This window comes from Chelonia mydas, chromosome 8 (genome assembly GCF_015237465.2).
Source record: "Chelonia mydas isolate rCheMyd1 chromosome 8, rCheMyd1.pri.v2, whole genome shotgun sequence".
NCBI lineage: Eukaryota > Metazoa > Chordata > Testudines > Cheloniidae > Chelonia > Chelonia mydas.
In genome coordinates this window covers 55,054,593-55,071,796 of record NC_057854.1, presented here as the reverse complement: position 1 = coordinate 55,071,796, position 17,204 = coordinate 55,054,593, and the positions used below count along the sequence as shown (strand labels likewise).

The 17,204-nt window shown below is 41.5% G+C and overlaps 1 pseudogene; it reads left to right on the top strand.

The window, feature by feature from the left end:
- The first annotated feature begins 6,545 nt into the window (after positions 1 to 6,545).
- Positions 6,546 to 7,373, top strand: LOC102935801 (annotated as a pseudogene).
- The last annotated feature ends 9,831 nt before the right edge of the window (positions 7,374 to 17,204 follow it).

Sequence of the window (17,204 nt, the reverse complement as noted above, 5' to 3'; positions counted from 1 at the left end):
AGGCATCTGTTCTCAGTTCCTGTCAGTAATCCACTCTGCAGAGAGTATCCTGTATAGGACACTGGTGCCACTGCCAGAGAGATCCTGCCAATCTGATTTACAAAAAAAGCTTTGTAAGATTTTCTGTTTCTTACCATCTGTGTATTATCAGAAAGTAGTGGTACAAGATCTTACACCTCTCTGTGTTTGTGACAAAAGAGGAGGCCTCCAGTGTCAAAATGTTAAGTGTGTGAGGTTTAAAATGCCATACTAAAAGAATACTAAACATACAAAGTGTCACTTTTAATCTTAACACAAATTAAAAGATCACTTTAAGTTTACACTTTCTAAATGTTTTCAACCATCTTTTGTTTTAATGGAACGTTGGCTGCATATTTTAAAGTAATTGTTAACATGTTTTAGCCATTTTAGAGGCTCAAACATAAAATCTTTCCCTGACAGCTTTTGCTCGTCCGTTTAACAAACAGCATCCTCTGTTTTTTCTGTCACCAGTGTTGCAAGAACCAATGCAGCTGCCTTTTAGTTAGTATCTTATGGTCCCAATCCTGCAATTTTTAAATTTATATTTTTATTTACTTTTTCCCCAGAAATAAAGAGCGAAAAAATTAACAAAAAACTAAAGGAATAGAAAGGGAGGGATAGAAAGGAAGGAAGGGGGGCAGAGAGGGAAAAGGAGAGTGACATCTTTGTCTCCACCCACGAGAAATTAATAAAAGATTTCTAAAAAGTCTTCTCAAATTTGTCTGAGGTCCCTTTCTACCAAAAACATTGACCACTCTAACTGCCAGGTCAGCCAAGTCTCTCTCTCTGGAGGAACTCTGCTCTCCCATGATCTAACTAACTAATGAGCACTGCTTGCCCCAAAGTGCAGCATCAATGTGTGAGAAGGGAAGGAATTTAAATTTTTTAGCCAAATTAGCCTATATTGTCTGGTAGCTAATATTGTAGAAGAAGCAGCTCTGTGCAAGCTCAAAAGCTTGTCTCTTTCACCAACAGAAGTTGGTCCAATAAAAGATATTACCTCACCCACCCTGTCCCACACAATATTAGAGAGACATTTTACAAACAAAACTGTAAAAGGCTGATGCTGGTATTCCTGCCAATGGGAGGGGATGGACCAACTCCCATTCCACCAGCGGCCAGGAAGTGGTCTGCTTTGCTATGACCTGGAGCTACCGGGTTGCCTGGCTAAAGACAAAGTCTATATGATAATGCTGCTAGTCGGGCCAATCTTGCATTCTGATGTATGTGAACAAACCCTCCAAAGGCTCTCCACAGGGCAGCAGGTGCAGGGGTTGCATGCGTATATTGGATCATGTGCTGCTGCAGCTTCTCTATTCCCAGGAACTAAGCTAGCTAAATTTAAAGTGAGCTCAGACAGGTTCAGCACAGGCTAGCCCTGTGAGTAATTTCCCAGGGTTCAGGGTGGACTTGTACAATCCCCACACTGAAGAACCCACTATTGTGGCTTTATTGCTCCAGGAACATCTACTCGAGCCACAAACACTCCTTGTAATTGTAGTTTACACTTACCATTAGGGAAAAGGCAGGGACTTAGCCAAAGTTTCTGTAAGAGGGGGTTATCCATGTGCAGTTTGATCCCCTCCGTTCAAGTAATCAGGATTTGTGTAAATTTTGTAAATTACATGACATGGCTATTTCTCTTCCAATTGGAACTGACCTGCAAAGCCCTGGAAGCTTTCCCCCTTTGAGAAAAGGGTCAACAAATAGTATGATTATTATTCCCATTTTAGAGAAGAGAAAACTGAGACATACAGAGTTTAAAGGGCCTGATTTTCAAAAGTATTTGGACACCTAAAGATGCTGATAAATGCCCAGTGGGCTTTTTACAAGTGCTTATATTCCATGGGATTTAGGCACCTAACCTGCTTAGTAACCACTTTTTGAAAATCCCACTAAGCACTTACTACATCGTTAGGTGCCAAAATACCTTTGGAAATTTGGCTCTAAAGGACTTGCCCAAAGGTAAATCAATAACAGAACCCAGGAGTACTGAATCTCAAGCCCTTGCTGAAATCACTGGACACACCGCCTCTCTTTGTCAAGCTTATGCAGCCAGTCTGGAAAGGTTAATGAAATTTCATTGCATGAAAATGTCTAGCAGAACATGATTACAAATGTTTGAAACTTAGGATGTCACATTACCTATCCTATTTTTTCCCCTTGAAACGCAGTGTGGAATGCAAGGATATGTACTGTAGCCATTTTTCCTGGAATAAAATGAAAATATTTTCACTTTAACACAGTATACATCAGCTTAAAGATTTCAAATGAATTTATTTTTATCCTTTCAGGATGTCTTTTTCCATGGTGGTTTAAATCTTCCTGTGAGTCAGTGTTTACTTCCTTTATTTAAAGAGAGGGAGAGAGATTCCCATTTTAAATGCTGTGTCCTGTATTCCTGCATCCTCTCCTCCCGCAAACCCTGGATGGAAATTTTTACCATGTTGAAAAAAAGGGTGTATACTGTTGGGGTAGGAGACTTCACTTAATTTAACTCAGACCTCCTAACAGATCAAAATATTTGTTTATGATTTGCAAGGCTTCCAGTTTTACAGACAAAAAACAAAACAAAAACCATCATAAAAAAATTGCATCCGTTTCTTCTAGCATTCTCACTAGATTTCTGTTAGACTTCAAACGCAGAAGAGAAAAGCTTTGAATTAAATTGTATAGGGAGATTTTTCATGTATGCGGGTGCGTTAGCCTTTGTGTCTTCATGTGTCTGTCACAGCTCTTTACTAAATATTGCTCACTCATTGAAGTTTATGTAAGTGTGTGAAATGCATGAATCTGTAATAGGATTTGGAAGTTTGAGTCATTAAAAGATTCAAAATTAGTTGTGCGCTGTTTTGCACTTGAATTTGAACATGACAGTCAAAAGTATCCATACTGTTTCCACAAATCATAAAGCAGAATGAAAGCCTTTCAGACAATGAGTACAAATGTGTGCTAATTTTAGTTATCCAGGTCCTGTGATTATGCAAATGTAAATTGAACTAATGGAAATACCTTTCCCACACAATACCTAGCACTTAAAGTTTTTAATCTTCAAAGTGCTTTATAAACATTAACTAATTAATCCTCACAATGCTCTTTTGAGGTAGATTAGTAAATGTATGCCCAATTTGCATATGGGAAGCCATGCAAGGCAGTATAGTGACTTTCCTGCAGCCACAGAGTTAGCTCTATGAGAAGAGGTCAGAAGTTCTTGGCTCTCAAAAGGAAGAATAGCCTTGGAGTTGAGGCTCTGGACTGTAACTAAGGAAACGGATTAATTTCCCAGCTCTGCCACAGACTTCCTGTGTGACCATAGGCAAAAATCACAATCATGCTGAGTCTCAGCTTCCTCAAATGTAAAATGTACCACTTTAATCTATGAATCCATAAATACTTGGAGACACTCAGACAATATGGTGGTGGGGCACCATAAAAGTACATAGCTAGTCATGTGCTCTGATCACTAGATCCTCCCTTTGTTCTATGGCCATAGGAATTTATGTAGCACATAATTCAGCCAATATTATTAGCCATCAGGGATTCTGACATGTTTAAGTGTAATTTCTGAACATTTAACTACACAAATATAAAAGGACACCATAACATTTAATATCATACCTCTGTCTGAATATCTTTCACTGTTATTGTTATAACTAACACCACAATACCTGAAAGATTAAAGAGGGGAGGGGGGAAATCTCTACAGAATTTGGGTAGCCAGCTATGTCTGCTTTGTGGCTAATTTGCACTGGTGTATAGGTGACACAATGTGGGCCAGAATCTGGGCCCAGTAGTTTCAGACCAGAGTAGAGCAAAGATAATACTGATGGTATTCCTTCACTAACTGCACCACTTCCATCACTTTCTCGAATAGGCTCCTTAGTTCAAATTCTGTTTTCAGTTTCAGAGCAGCTGTGAATTCCACTGAAGTCAACATGCAGTTCTTCTTAGGGGGCCTTTGTGCATTCCCACTTGTGGGATAAGGTGCCCTTGGTATCAAGTTGTGGAACTGCCTTGAAAAGCACAGATGTGTATGAGATTTCACACAAGGATGGTATCATTGCTCTGTTCTTTATAAGAGAGAACACCCCTAACTGTCTCAGTTCCTTATCACCACTGCAGAGGTTGAACTGAAGTTGCCTCTTCCACCCTCAAGCTAGATTTTTTCCTTCTACTAACTTAGTATTTTCTTGCAAATAGTTTAGAGTGGTAAACCTTCTTTTGTTCCAGGATCCTTTGGTTCCTCACCAGGCCCTGAGCCCCAAAAGGGTTTCAAGAAGTATGCCACATAGGGCAGTCCAAGATCCATGGACAAGGCCTTCTATGTCTGGGCAAGACTCATTCAGTAGCCCAGTGTGTAGTTTGCCATGCCTTTGTTCCCCACAACAGAAAGGAGACACATGAGGTTCCAGGCTCAGCTGGCTTATCAATTCCTACACTCCGATGCTCCAGGAGGTCCATTGAGGGTACTGAGACCAGCCTCCATACCAAGGTACTGTACTCTGACACAGGATTCAAGATGCGTTCTACCGTTTAAGCCTCAGTGCTGCATAGCCCTGAGATTGGAATCTCTTCTACCTTATACTGGGAGTGAATTCTTTATCTGGCACCACCAGCACCGGCTAAATCAAAAGAATCTGAAAACAAACCAGCAACACCTATTAAGGCCTCAGTGACCATGGCAAAGAACAGGTTGTGCACTGCTTCCTAATCTCCCATAAGTGGAAATGTACAGAGGCCCTTGAAGAAGAAAGAAGTTACTTATCAGTAACTGTCATTCTTCAAGAGTCACTCCTGTGTATCCACACTCCCTGCCCACCTTCCCCTCTGCCTCTGAGCATCTAGCCTAGACTTCTTTTCCTGAGATTTCCCCACTGTTGCTACCATTAGTTCATTTCCACCTGTGTTAGTAATGGTGAGAATGTGAAGTAAACCAGCCACGAGTATTTTAACAACTTTGTTGCCTAACTCCGCTCAGCATGTTTGTTACAATAGCATCACCTGCCAGTCAGAATTAATCCTTCCACCATTGCTAGCACCCATAGGAGGTGCACCAGTGGAATATTGTAATGGGAAAAACAAGTCTAGACAAGGCCAGTGGGTCGAATGCAGCCCTAGTGTAACTTTATTGAAGACAATGATGTTACACCACCATTAATTTAAACTAGCAGTCTTTAACTTACCTCCAAAATGGTAGAAATCCTAACTAGTGCTATCAAGAACAAATTACAGCGCACCATGCAGGCTTGACAATGAGTCACCTTTAATGCCTCCATTTAGCCAACCCGAATATTTTTTCTTTGTTCAAGTAATCGAAGTGTAGGTTTTGGAGTTTAAAACAATTTGACATACCCTTCTTAGTCTGGAAAATTCAACTCGGCCAATTGCAGTTTCCTGGGCAAACCTTCTGTTTCTGTTTTTCTCTCACTAGTGTTTAACAAGAAAAATACTTTAACTTTCCACTTGCTCTTTTAAAATATATATTTTAAAGAGAGAGAACTTGTGTGCTTGAATCATGATCTGGAAAAAGCTCTAATCTTTGTGATGACAACGGGCCATATTTATTCCTGATAAAACTCCATCAAAGTCAATGCAGTTACTTCAGGGATGGATTTGGTCCAAGATGTTAATTCTTCAGGAAAGCAATGCAAGCCACGCCATCTAAAAATTTAAAAATATAATAATTCAGCCTGTCTCCAGATAACTTGCTTTGTCATTTGGAAAGAGAACAATAAAGTGAGATGTGGATGGGATGGAGCTGGTTGCTTAGTAATTGGATACGGTGCCTTCCATGTCTAGTTAGGTTCTAAGTTAGTCCTAACAGTCACTTCATGATTGCTATTAGTGAACTATGTGAAATGAGTAGGTCCCCTCAGTAGAGCAGTTTCCATATCACAAGCCTCCACCATGGCAAATTGTTGGTATCTTCATTTGAGAGGTAAAGGACTAAATGGCATTAGAGAGAGAATGTACCTCTTCCACTCCTAATAGTGGTCCCTCAGTCAGAGTTGAGGCCCACTGATGAGGCAGTATGACAAAACTTGCACTGCAGTTACCTATCTTGTGGATTTCAGTCTCCAAAGTTCTTGGTATAATGCCTCTCAGAAGCACCAGTAATTTCTGCTCTTTTAAAGAGCTAGAAAAATCAATTACATTATAGTCTTTTCCAGGAAACAAAGTCCAGTTTATACCTATGGTGCTTCGGATTGTGAAACAGGTGCTTTTCTGAAATTGCAGGGGGAATTGAGTGGCCAGAATGTAAATACCTGAACTAGAATTTAGGCAGGAGACTCTTGGAAAAGAGTGTCACGGAATCTTTAATGACAAGCAGAGGTGCTGGTCATTAAAAGCTAATGTGTCTTAGACCCACCAATATTACCACAGAAATCACCTACATTGTAGACAGTGTGTTCTGTGCCTGATGAACTACAAAGTTCAGTACAACCTACCATCATCAGAAGACTTCTAGGGAACTGAAGTTGCTCCAGGCCCTGGAATCTGGAGTATACCTGGCTACCACTGGAGTCTCTTGACCCTGCTGCTCTTCCAGTGGGGATCATGGTGGGCATAGAAGGAAAGAAGGTGCCATCTGTTCCAGAAAGCCTTTTTAAAAAGCGAAAGGCTTTTGCTGATATAATGGCCAAGTGTCTGAAGAGGCTAGTGTTTCAAAAGATGCTTTGTAAAGTGCAAAGAAAACTCATCTATGCAAGAGCTCAGGCCTATCATAAGGAGTACAGGCAAATGTATAGACGTGAGATTCGTATGGCCTGAATGGCACGCAAAGCTGGCAATTACTATGTACCTGCTGAACCAAAACTGGCCTTTGTGATCAAGATCAGAGGTATCAATGGAGTTAACCCGAAGGTCCGTAAGGTATTGCTGCTCCTTCGCCTGCGTCAGATTTTCAATGGCACATTTGTAAAACTCAACAAGGCTTCAATTAACATGCTGCGGATTGTTGAACCCTACATTGCATGGGGCTACCCCAATCTGAAATCTGTGCATGAACTGATCTACAAGTGTTGTTACGCCAAGATCAACAGGCAGCGCATTGCTCTGACTGACAATTCTCTGATTCAGCGGTGTCTTGAGAAATAAGGTATCATCTGCATGGAAGATGTGGTCCATGAGATCTATACTGTTGGCAAGAACTTCAAAGTGGTGAACATCTTCTCCTCGAGGTGGAATGAAAAAGAAAACTATCCACTTTGTGGAAGGTAGAGATGCTGGCAACAGGAAAGATCAAATTAACAGGCTCATAAGGAGAATGAACTAATGGTGCCCAGCAGTGGACTTTCCTACTCTGATCTGTTCATAAAAAAAATTTGTTAATAAATAAATAAATAAATAAATAGACTACAGGAGGCAGCAAACACAGGGGAGACAGAGAGCTAAGAATACAGGCTTCTGCAGCTGGGTTTCAAGCCACTTCCTCCTTCCCCCCTACACCTGACCTCCCCAAATCCAACTTTCAGATCTTATTTGTTATCATTCATAAGTAGAAAGGACATTACACAGGATTACCAAAAATGTTCAGGCATTAACAACTGTGGGTTACTATCTTCACTATCAAAGAAGCCGGCAGTTTATTGGCTTGTCAACAGACATAAAAGCAGTCTGTGAGAATTACCATAGGGGAGGCATTTTAGAAAACAGCCTATAAATGAGCAAAAACATTCCCATGAGCATGGAATAAATTAAGGGGAATCTGCGGGGGGGCAGAGGGCACAGTGTGGTTCCCTGCCTACTTACATGGGGTGGATCTCAGTCCCAAGAAGCACCCTCTACAGGGCCCCATGAAAAGAAAAAGAAAAACAGCGCTGCACAGACTGCTAATCTCTGTCTGTGCAGGGCAGAGGGGTCCCATGGGTTAGAGATCCCACCCATCCACAGCTCTCCGGGCATGATCTGGCCCTCTGAGATTTGGATAGTAAACAAGGGTTAACAGCAGTACACATGCAAAAGTCTCAAGTGGTCTTTAATGACCAGGGGCTAGCAGAGTCTCTATTTTATTGTAGAAAGAATGGATTTGTGGCTAAGATGCAAGCTCTGGGAATCAGGAGACTTCGGTTCTACCAGTATTGCCAGCTCTTCCACTGACTTCCTGTGTGAGCTTGTGCAAGTCACTTAACCTTTGTACAACTGTGCTACTCATTTGTAAAACAAGCAAAATAGGGATAATACACAGTGCCCTCTCACGTAGGCTGGATCTTTGGTTCAAAACTGATTTTTCTTCTTCTTCATTAACACCACTAGCACTCAACCCTCCCAAACTCCAGACTGATTATAGCACCCATCAGTACTCTGGGGGAGGGGAGAGCTATACCATAGAAAATTACTTTCCAAAACTTCAAATAATGATACCCTTTTAAAAGACCCTTTGTGAGAAATCCTGCCACCACTGAAGTCAACGGGAGTATCAAAGTTATTTTTCTTAAACATTGTGATGTGTTATAGTAGGATTCACAGCAATAACATTGTTATAATAAATCTGTGTATAGTGTGTCATACAGAAAAATCTTAAAAGGCTCTTAATGTATTCTATTAGTTACCACTGATCAAGAAACAATATATCCTACATGTTTTAGATTTATTTCTACAAAGTGGCATGAATTTTATTTGTCACTGTGCTATAACAGTAGAAGTGGGTTGTTTTTACGATCTACAGTCCGGGGAAAGGTTTCAGAGTAACAGCCGTGTTAGTCTGTATTCGCAAAAAGAAAAGGAGTACTTGTGGCACCTTAGAGACTAACCAATTTATTTGAGCATGAGCTTTCGTGAGCTACAGCTCACTTCATCGGATGCATACTCCGATGAAGTGAGCTGTAGCTCACGAAAGCTCATGCTCAAATAAATTGGTTAGTCTCTAAGGTGCCACAAGTACTCCTTTTCTTAGTCTGGGGAAAGGTTGCTACCCTACCACCTCTGGACACTTTCATCTAACTCATCCCTGTGCATATCTGAAAAAAGCTTGCTAAGCAGCTTTCATATGAAACCTCTAGTTTCCAGAAAGGCTGGAAATATGATGTGAATAGCTTTTCCTCAGAAGACAGAAAGGATCTTCTAATGGATAAGGTACTAGACAGGGAATCAGGAGATCTGGAAGCAGTTCTTATCTCAGCCACAAACTTTCTGTGTGACTTTATGCTAAATCTTCCCTTTGCTTCCATTCCCTATCTGTAAAATGGCGATGATACTTCCTTACCTCACAAGGGTGTTGCAACGATAAAATGCATTAATGACTGTGAGGTGTTGAGATACCACAGTGATGAGGGCCATCTATGTTCCTAGATACATTTGGCGCTTCTGAAACCAGGAGGTGTGCAAAAATGAAGAATAAGTTAACTAAATAATTTTGAACCCTTGCAAAAAAGGTTAATTCAGTTCTTACTTCCTCCACACCTGTTTGCCTGTCCCTTGCTATAAACTTCAGAAATGTAGGCTATGTCTGCACGAGGGTTTCTTGGCATAATTCTCTCTGTAGCTAAAGGCTTATCTACATTAGATTAATTTTCCCGAATGTCCCTAATTAACTAAAGTGAATTCCGAAGTGAATGAAACTAATCCAAAGTAAAACCACTTTAATTCAGATTAACAGCATCCACACAGATATGTAATGAGGTTTAACCACTCCACTTCAAATTCACATCTTCAGTTAATTTGGATTTAATTTCCTGGATGTCCCTGTGTAGACAAGCCTTCACACATGTACAGGGTCCACTGGTGGTAGTAATGATAGGAGTCCTAGTGGAATAAAAATGTTGGCAAACAGGGAATCAATCGTGTAGTCTAATTGTGCTCAGAGAATCATGTAGCGTAATGGGTCCACTCACTGCTAGGGGGCCCTCCTCCTGGCTGCTCTTTCCAGGTCTAATAACCCCTCTGCTACCCATCTGCACACCCTGCTGCCTCTCTCTCTCCCCGCAACTCAGGGTACTCTCTCTTCATGGCTTGGCCTTCCAGTTAGGTCACTACAGTCCTCCCCTTCCAGAGTACCAAAGTCCTACTGTCCAACTGTACTAGGCAGTTTTCTGCTCCACTGCCTGGTTTATGCCAATTCCCCAGTGGCTAGTAGGGGAACCCAGGTCCATCCCCTACCTAGTCCAAGTTCCAACACAAGGATGCTACTACCAGCAGTCAAGGTCTGCACTGTCCCAAATCTAGTTGTTGTTACTCTGGGCTGCTCCTACTTTGCCTCTATCAGACTCTTTCTCCACTCTCCTCTGGGTACACTCTTCCCTCAGGGCCAGGATCCAGGGTTTCTATTCTCCCCCTAGTTTTCTCCTTTCCTTCTTTAAGGACTCATCTAAACTTAAAATGCTGCAGCAGTGCAGCTGTAACATTTCAGTGAAGGCACTACCTACACTGATGGGAGGGGTTCTCCTATCCATCTTGGTAATCCACCTCACTTGGAGGCAGTAGCTAGGTTGATGGGAGAATTATCTGGTCAACATAGCACCACCTGCGCTGAGGGTTAGGTCAATTTAATTGCATTGCTCAGGGACAGGGTGGATAAAAATCAAGGATTTTTTTTTTTAAAAATCAGATTTTTTGATAAAATGCTTTTTGAGGAAAAAACATTTTATCTAAAGATAAAGATACATTATAGCTCAAAGATATCTCATCATGGAATAGGGATTATAAATTCTAATTCTAAAGTATGAGACAATATATTCATGTAATGTTTAAGAAAAGTTTTGTAAATTGAGTTCCAATAGTTCATGGATTAGGGACCCGATCTTACGGGGTTCCATGGGTTTCTGTATAGATTTAGGTTAATCCTTCTATCTACCCAATAGGGCTCAGTGCTCAGTCGAGAAGATACTATCAGAGATGCTTAGTTTTGCAGTTCTCAAACTGTGGGATTTGTGTCTCCAGAGGTAAAATGCTCGTTTACAGCAAAAAATGTTTTAAAATAAAATAAGTAAATAAATAGATGTGAGACATAACAGACCTCAACTCTATTGTCCCTCTGCAAATTTGTGTACACACAGTCAATCCTTTACCTCTCTCTAAAAGTGCAAAGTTTCAAAAAGTTCAATGAACAGAAGATTGTTGGGGGCGGAATAGATCTGGACAAGGAGAAGAAGTCTGGAGATAAATGTGAGAAGCAAGGGACATATGCTTGTTTTGTTAAAATATTATATGTTTGCTGTTGAAAAAAATCCAGAATACTTAATGTTGTTGTTTTAGTTAAATAAAACAATTTAAATGTCTGTCTGGTGATGTTCTCCTCCTAACACAGCATGACAAGAAAATCCTCCAAATATTAATGATTAACGTGTTGAACTGGAGATCATTCACCTTCCAATGATTTCATAAATATCTGCTTCAATTACCTTTGGTAAATGAAATAACCAAACAATCACTAATTTTCTGATATAGCTCTAAAACTAATCTGAAAAGTTTTCAAAATAAATCACTGTTTAAAAATGTATAGTGTGTACCTTCTAAAAATGAAACCTACATCTATCTCTGAGTTGTGAAAAATATGTATTAAGGTTATAACAACCAACAAGAATGCACTTTTATGTAGAAAACCATGATTAAATCGAGTCTTCCTGACTAGTGATTTAAATCAAATCCATCCTGCTCAGGGGTTTGGATTTTTCACAACCACCCCTGAGCCACATAGCTCTACCAACCTAATTTCCTAATGCAGAACAGGCCTAAGGCTTGAGAGTAACAACACACTTCCACACTGCAGCCCCCGCTGGTCTCAGCTTCCTAGTTCTATACCACTGTGACTGTTTGGGGTGTCACCTGGTGTGCTGGGACGCCACTGAGTCAGACTATTCTGCAAGCCTGGGTCCCCTTTACCTGGCCTTGCTGGGTTAGGCTCCCCAGCCTTTTCCAGCCAAGCACACAGACAGGGCCACACCCCGCTGCACAGAGATCTGCTCTGGAAAGGGTCAGCTTAAGGGGTTTTCCACAGCACCCAGTTGTCCATCCCAATTTGGGTTACAAACCCAAAATTATATGAAATTTGCCTCTTCCCTCAATGTGGAAGAGGGTATGCACAATTTCTCCGCCCCCCCCAGTAGAAATCACATAAGCTGGGTTGTATTATAAACCAGAAATAAATTTATTAACTATAACAGGTGTATTTTAAGTAGTTAAGGAGGTTGCAGACAGAACCAGGCAGATTACTAACAAAATAAAACAGAGCACACAAATTAAGTTTAATACACTAAAGAAACTGGTTATATGTGAGCTCTCACCCTAAATGTGGTTCTAATAATCTTCTTCAGAGGCCTGATTCCCTTCCAGCCCGGGCCCAGTTCTTTCCCCCCTGTTCAGTCTTAGTTGTTTCCAGCAGTCATCTTGGGTAGGGTAGCAGGGGAGAACTGACAACCAGGATTACCTCACTCCCCACCCTTAAATAGGATTTGCATAAGGCGGGAGTCCTTTGTTTCCCTAATTAGACCCCCTTCCCTTACAGTGAAAAGTTACAAGAAGTCCCAGGTAATGTTTTAATATCAGGTGACACCACCACCTGACTCTGTAGGGCCCCTGTAGCCATTCTTCCCAGGGTGACCTACACATTCACAGGAAGACTAAACTCTTTTACAGTCCATTTGCTATTGCTGATGGGCCATCATCACTGTCTGGCTTTTCCATTGTAGTCCCTGAAGTGTCAGCAGTGGGAGTGAAATACAGATACACAGGTCAATATTCCTAACTTCAGATACAAAAATGATACAGGCATACAAATGGGATAATCATATTCAGTAAATTATAATCTTTCCAATTATACCTTACATGAGCCATCTTGCATAAAGTTTTTCTTAGTTATGACATATTCATAAGTATATTTTCATAAAGCATATGGAATGCCACATCACAGCCACCTCAGCCTGTTCCTGTCCAGCTCCATCTTCCATTAGGGCTTGCTTAGACAGCCTAATTCTCCCCCAGGTGAAGCCTATAAGGTTAATTAGTCCCTTCCCAGCTGCCTTAATCCTTTCAGGAGAAGGGTAGAGTGACCACCCCATCACACTGGTGTTAAAAAAAGAACAGGCACAGAAACCTTGTCTGCATTAGAGTTCTCATTGTTGCTCGAGCTGATGGAATTGTACCATTGTTGACAACAGTGGATGGTTTTTGCCTAAATCTAGTGTAGATGAGGTCAGATCGCAAATTATCTGCCAGCCATATTGGCTAAAGCCCTGTCTATACAGGTATAGTATCAATGTGTCACATGTGTGTGTAAGATAGGGCTTGAACTGAGGTGACTTATCTTGGGTAAGCCATCCTAGTGCAAGCCCCATTTTGCACCAGCGTGCTGTGTTTATGTTAGGGTTTGACAAAGCAACTCACCTTGTCAACTCTCCACCTTGTTGCTGGGTGCAGCATTGTCAGGTTTTTACTCTCCACAGCCTCACTGACTAGCCATTCAGGTCTTGCCATGACCTTCCTTAAACTGTGACTCTGCCCTCCAGCCAGATCACTTTTTAGTCTGACCCCCCTTTCAGGTGAAGTCAGAGTCCAGGGGTCCTGGGGAAGCTTTGGGGAGAGGGGGAGCCTATACAGGAAGGATGGGCTCCACCTAAACCAAAACAGAACCAAATTGCTGGCGCTTAAAATTAAAAAGGTCGTAGAACAGTTTTTAAACTAAGGGCTGGGGGAAAGCCGAGAGGTGCGGAGGAGCATGTGGTTCAGAAATCCCTTAGGGGAGGATCTATAAATGGAGATTCCCTATGTCCTAATAAGGAGAAGAGGACGGAAAATGATAAAATACAGGGATTCTGATGAGAAACAGTCAAATGAAAAAAAGTCCCATTCCATTACGTCATGCAATAGGGAACAGCCATGCTTGTATACCAATGCTACAAGTCTAAATAAGATGTGTGAACTAGAGTGCCTAGTATTACAAGAGGATATAGATATAATAGGCATCACGGAAACCTGGTGGAATGAGGATAATCAATGGGACACAGTATTATCAGGGTACAAAGTATATCGGAGGAACAGAACAGGTCACGCTCGTGGGGGAGTGGCACTATATGTGAAAGAAAGCGTAGAATCAAATGAAGTAAAAATCTTAAATGAACTAAATTGTACTATAGAATCTCTATGGATAGTCATTCCATGCTTGAAAAATAAGAATATAGCAGTAGGGCTATATTACAGACCACCTGACCAGGATGGTGGTGTTAGTGACTCTGAAATGCTCAGAGGAGATTAGAGAGGCTATTAAAATAAAAAACTCAATACTAATAATGGGGAATTTCAACTATACCCATATTGACTGGGTACATATCACCTCAGGAAGGGATGCTGAGACAAAGTTTCTTGACACCTTAAATGACTGCTTCTTGGAGCTCCTGGTCCTGGGACCCACAAGAGGAGAGGCAATTCTTGATTTAGTCCTAAGTGGAGCACAGGATCAGGTCCAAGAGGTGAATATAGCAGACTGCTTGGTAATAGTGACCACAATATAATTAAATTTAACATCCCAGTGGTGGGGAAAACTCCACAGTGGCCCAACACTGTAGCATTTAATTTCAGAAAGGGGAACTACACAAAAATGAGGAGGTTAGTGAAACAGAAATTAAAAGGTACATCACCAAAAGTAAAATCCCTGCAAACTACATGGAAACACTTTAAAAACACCATAATAGAGGCTCAACTTAAATATATACCCCAATTTAAAAAACACAGTAGGAGAACCGAAAAAGAGCCCCGGTAGTTAAACAACAAAGTAAAAGAAGTAGTGAGAGGCAAAAAGGCATGCTTTAAAAAGTGGAAGATAAATCCTAATGAGGAAAATAGAAAAGAGCATAAACTCTAGCAAATTAAGTGTAAAAATATAATTAGAAAGACCAAAAAAGAATTTGAAGAACAGCTAGCCAAAGACTCCAAAAGTAATAGCAAATTTTTTTTTAAATACATCAGAAGCAGAAAGCCTGCTAAACAACCAGTGGGGCCACTGGACGACCGAGATGTTAAAGGAGCACTCAAAGACGATAAGGCCACTGGAGGAAAACTAAATGACTTCTTTGCATTGGTCTTCACTGTTGAGGATGTGAGGGAGATTCCCAAACCTGAGCCATTCTTTCTGGGTGACAGATCTGAGGAACTATCCCAAATTGAGGTGTCATTAGAAGAGGTTTTAGAACAAATTGATAAACTAAACAGTAATAAGACTCCAGGACCTGATGGTATTCACCCAAGAGTTCTGACGGAACTCAAATGTGAAATTGCAGGACTACTAACTGTCATCTGTAACCTATCATTTAAATCAGCTTCCGTACCAAAGACTGGAGGATAGCTAATGTGATGCCAATTTTTTAAAAGGGCTCCAAAGGTGACCCTGGCAACTACAGGCCAGTAAGCCTCACTTCAGTACTGGGCAAATTGGTTGAAACTATCATAAAGAACAAAATTGTCAGACATATAGATGAACATAATTTGTTGAGAAATAGTCAACATGGTTTTTGTAAAGGGAAATCATGCCTCACCAATCTACTAGAATTCTTTGAGGAGGTCAACAAGCATGCGGACAAAGGATATATAGTGTATTTAGATTTTCAGAAAGCCTTTGACAAGGTCCCTCACCAAAGGCTCTTAAGCAAAATAAGCAGTCATGGGATAAGAGGGAAGGTTCTCTCATGGATTGGTAACTGGTTAAAAGATAGGAAACAAAGGGTAGGAATAAATGGTCAGTTTTCAGAATGGAGAGAGGTAAATAGTGGTGTCCCCCAGGGATCTGTACTGGGCCCAGTCCTATTGAACATATTCATAAATTATCTGGAAAATAGGGGTAAACAGTGAGGTGGCAACATTTGCAGATGATACAAAACTACTCAAGAAAGTTGAGTCCCAGGCAGACTGCGAAGAGCTACAAAAGAATCTCACAAAACTGGGTGACTGGGCAACAAAATGGCAGATGAAATTTAATGTTGATAAATGCAAAGTAATGCACATTGGAAAACATAATCCTAACTATACATATACAATGATGGGGTCTAAATTAGCTGTTACCACTCAAGAAAGAGATCTTGGAGTCACTGTGGATAGTTCTCTGAAATCATCCACTCAGTGTGCAGTGGCAGTCAAAAAAGCGAACAGAATGTTGGGAATCATCAAGAAAGGGATAGATAATAAGACAGAAAATATCATATTGCCGCTATATAAATCCATGGTACGCCCACACCTTGAATACTGCGTGCAGATGTGGTCGCCCCATCTCAAAAAAGATATATTGGAATTGGAAAAGGTTCAGAAAAGGGCAACAAAAATTATTAGGGATAAGGAACGGCTTCCGTATGAGGAGAGATTAATAAAACTGGGACTTTTCAGCTTGGAAAAGAGGTGACTAAGGGGGGATATGATAGAGGTCTATAAAATCATTACTGGTGTGGAGAAAGTAAATAAGGAAGTGTTATTTACTCCTTCTCATAATACAAGAACAAGGGGCCACCAAATGAAATTAATAGGTAGCAGGTTTAAAACAAACACAAGAAAGTATTTTTTCACGCAACGCACTGTCAACCTCTGGAACTCCTTGCCAGAGGGTGTTGTGAAGGCCAATACTATAATGGGGTTCAAAAGGGAGCTAGATAGATTCATGGAAGAGAGGTCCATCAATGGCTATTAGGATGGGCAGGAACGGTGTCCCTATCCTCTGTTTGCCAGAAGCAGGGATTGGGTGACAGGGCATGGATCACTTGATGGTAACCTGTCTGTTCATTCCCTTTGGGGCACCTGCCATTGGCCACTGTCAGAGGACAGGATACTGGACTTGATGGACCTTTGGTCTGACCCAGTATGGCTGTTCTTATGTTCAGTCCAATAACAATCCAGCAGCCTTGTGCCAGGGCTCTAGCCCAACTAGGCCTTATGACTCCGGCCTTTCATTCATAGGTGCCAACTTTTCTCAGCACCGGTTGGTGCTGGAGCCCCCCGCCCGGCCCCACCCTGACTCCACCCCTGCCCTGCCCCATCCCAACCCCTTCCCCAAAGTCCCCACCCCAACTCCGCCCCCTCCCTGCCCCTATTGGACCCCTCCCCAAATCACCGCCCTGGCCCTGCCTCTTCCCCGCGCACACTGCGTACCCCCTCCTCCCCCCTCCCTCCCAGCCCTTGCCGTGCAAAACAGCTGTTTTGTGGCGCAAGCACTGGGAGCCAGGGGGAAAAGCGGAGATGCGGTGTGCTCAGGGGAGGAGCCGGAGCGGAGG